Source organism: Nicotiana tabacum, chromosome 16, assembly GCF_000715075.1.
Source record: "Nicotiana tabacum cultivar K326 chromosome 16, ASM71507v2, whole genome shotgun sequence".
In the NCBI taxonomy this organism is placed as follows: Eukaryota; Viridiplantae; Streptophyta; class Magnoliopsida; order Solanales; family Solanaceae; genus Nicotiana; species Nicotiana tabacum.
This window is the reverse complement of record NC_134095.1, coordinates 12,990,097-12,993,886: the sequence shown is the minus strand read 5'-3', so window position 1 is coordinate 12,993,886 and position 3,790 is coordinate 12,990,097.

Here is a 3,790-nt window from a genome sequence, read left to right as displayed (position 1 = left end):
TCTACAAATTAAATACTCATCTGTACGAGGATGGAACTAAAACTGCTACATATATTGCATCATTTGTCTTTGCACCCATAATTGATATAATAATCATGGAAAATTATCCTCTCCCAGATTTTTGTTCGTCCTTCTCATTTCTTTCCTGCAATAATTCATGGTGTTTGTGTAAAATGTGTTCATTGCCTAGTGGGGACATGTGTGGTAATGATTTAAAGATTCTATGTTACTGAAGATTGGTACAAAAATTACTCTTTTCACGCTTTGCACAGAAGAGAGGTGCTTCTCTTTAATGTGCATAATTCTAAATCAAAGTGTTTAAAGGGGCAATTCTCTGCGGTTTGGTAGCTGCAATATATTGTCGGTCCTAGCAAATATTTTTGTCATGCCTTCCTCTGGCCATTATTATTTTTGCAAGTCAATACTAAGTATGTACTTTATGATATATGCCATAATTACAGTATTTTCCCTTCTTAAATATAGTTTGTTAGGCTTTTAGCATATTTGGTTGGTCGGCCGCTAAATACACAAAAAAAATATATTGATTATGTATAAAATATGTATATTATATTCTAATATACAAGAAAAAAATTTGATTACTATTTTGGAACGCGACTATACGATGTAAAATTCCCTTTGTTTGTTTATATTTTATTCTATTATAGTTGGGCAAATTTTATTCAGGGTAATCATTTGACTTTTAAGACTAATGAGAAGATCTATAGAGATTCTCTAAATTTCGTACTTATATCTAATTGAATTTAATGTAAGTATAACTACAACAATATATCTCAATTTAAGTAGTTGATGCCACATATATAGATTATTTGCTTCCATGTAGTTACAGAGTAAGAAGGAACCAAATGAATTTTTTTGTCATTTGATCATTGCTAATTGAGAGGATAATTAAAGAGAACCATCTTTGTTGACCCCGTCTTTTACGTGTTCATATTAATACCTTCTAATGTGCCGACTTTCCTTTACATTTCCTTTTTTTATATTTTCGAAGCAATTTCTGTTACAACAATGTACATTCTTGAATCTTGCAAAAGATTAGGACAATTGAAATTGAAGGGTGACTGGTTTCTTGTGTTTGAACATGTTATTGTCTTACACACAAACAGCATACCCGAGAAACTTCTTATGGTCAGCACATGATTAATGTGATATTATGGAATATGAGGTTATTTAAAAAAATTCAAATCCTTGGGAAGTTACAATCAATGGACGCATCTTCCAAGCAAAAGGGTAACAAAGTTCTGCCTCCCTGCCTAAGTAGAGTCACTGCGATACCTACTTTTCTTCAGGGTTTTAGGGAGGCTTGTAAAGCCTTGGGCCCCTGTTATAAGGCAAGTACGCAAACGCAAGTTAGTTCCTTTTCTTTTCCCCGAGGAAAAGAAAGACACATATTTATACACAAAAACCACACTTTTTTTTCTAATAGAAAAGAGAGAATAAAAGAAGGGGATATCAATATCTCGTTTACCCTTCTGTTCAACGACAACAACATGTTCAATGTATTTTTACAAATTGAGTCTGGGAGGATAGTATATACGCAGATTTTATCTCTAATTTGTGAATATAGAGAGACTATTTTTGGAAGACCCTTTGCTCATATAAAGCAAAAACACAATAGTTATGAAAATAAACTACGGAAAGCAAGATAATAGCAACAGTCAGAGAAAATAAAGAATGAAGCAAAGAAAACATCAAGTAATAATATCGATCTAAAAAAGGGAACATGAGGATAACACTAATACTACAATTATGGAAGAAAGTACAAGTTTGGAAAGGAAAGACACTCGGCTACTTACTAACCTACAACTCTAATTCTCGACCTCCACACTCTTCTATCAAGGGTCATGTCCCCGGTAAGCTGAAGATATGTCATGTCCTGTCTGATCACCTCTCACCAATATTTCTTCAGCCTACCTCTATCTCTCCTTAGACCCGACATAGCCAAGTTTTCACACCTCCTCACTGGGGCAAATGTGCCTCTCCCAGTCTCGTTTCTCGCATCTTGTCCACCACATAGGCCAGTCCCACCTTATCTCGGATATCTGCATTCCTAATCCTATCCCTTGTAGTATTATCACACATCCATCTCAACATCCTCATTTTCGCAGCTTTTAACTTCTCAATATAAGAGGTCTTGACTGGCTAGCACTCCGCCTCATACAACATAGTCGGTCTAACCACTACTCTGTAAAATTTACCTATGAGTCTTGGTGGTACATTCTTGTCGTACAAGATCCTAGATGCGAGCCTCCGCTTCATCACCCCGCTCCAATACGATGTGTGACATCCTCGTCAATCTCCGCATTTTCTTGGATTATACGCCGAAGATACTTAAAGTTATCTCTCTTAGATATAACTTGTCTGTCCAGCCTCACTTCAATGTCATCCTCCCAAGTCACGTCACTAAACTTGCAGTCCAAGTATTTTGTTTTAGTCCTGCTCAACTTGAAACCTTTAGACTTTAGGGTCTGTCTCCAGACCTCCAACCTAGTGTTAATATCACCTTGTGTCTCATCAATCAGAACTATGTCATCTGCAAATAACATGCACCAAGATACCTCCCCTTGAATGTATCGCGTCTACTCATCCAACACCAAGGCAAATAGGAACGGGCTAAACGTTGATCCTTGATACAACCCCACCTTTACGGGAAAGTGTCACGAGTCTCCATCCATTGTTCTAACCTAAGGGTGTTAAACGGGTGGTCCGAGGCGGGTTGGGAAAAAATAAAATCAGTCGGGTTTCAATTCGGGCCAGTTACCGGGTTAGGGCTTACCGTCCGGGTCCATTCGGGTAAAAAAATAAATCGTAAGGATTACCCAGGGGCCGGATCGGGACGAGTTTTTTTTTTGTGTAACTACTATAATTTATATTAATATAACGTAAAAATATATAGAATACAATGAAGATGGAAAAAATTGCACTTATAATTTGCAAGTGTTTTTTTTATTTCAAACTTACAAATTAAAGTTTGCATTTAACAACAAGTAAATTAACAAAAAAAGAGTAAAACTAAATTTTCATTCCATAATAATACTTCAAATTCATTTAACAAACTAAAACATTAAGCATAAATACGACTATAATTTTAAAATAATACAAATTGTCTCAAATCAACTTAAATATGAATTTCTGGAGGACGCTCAAGACAATTCTTCATATGCCTCCTTAAAAAGCATGTGCCCGCCCACTTTAGACGAAGATTTAAAACTAGACCACAGTTATTGCACTTTACTTTGTGAACTCTTCATTTTCTTCTACCACCTCAAAGTGTTCCCAAATATATGAGCGCATTCTAGAAGTACGGGGTATGATTTAACTTGAATTGAGAATATGAGTTTGAGAAATAAGAGATGAGTGAAGAAATGAAGAAGAGGGGGTGTATTTATAGTTTTTTCAAAAGGCTAAATTAGTAATTACAAAAAGTGTTATTTTATAAGAAAACAATTACCCAAAAAAGGGCTAGTTATGCAATAATAACATAGGGCAACGGCCATAAGGCAGTTGACCGTTGCCAACGTTCTTCAACCTTAAAAAAAATTGAAATCTAGTCGTTAAATCGGTCCGGGCCGGTTAACCGATTCTACAGGGATTTTGGTTGACCGGGTTTTACCAGTTCGGTTAACCGGATGAATGAAAGTGAATGGACCAACCCTCTATCCCCAGTAACCCAGCCCACTCGGCTCCCTATGTACCGGTCCGGGCCAGTTCGGGTTTCAACCGGTCCGAAAATGGGTTGACCCGGCCGTTTAATACCCTTATTCTAACTTGG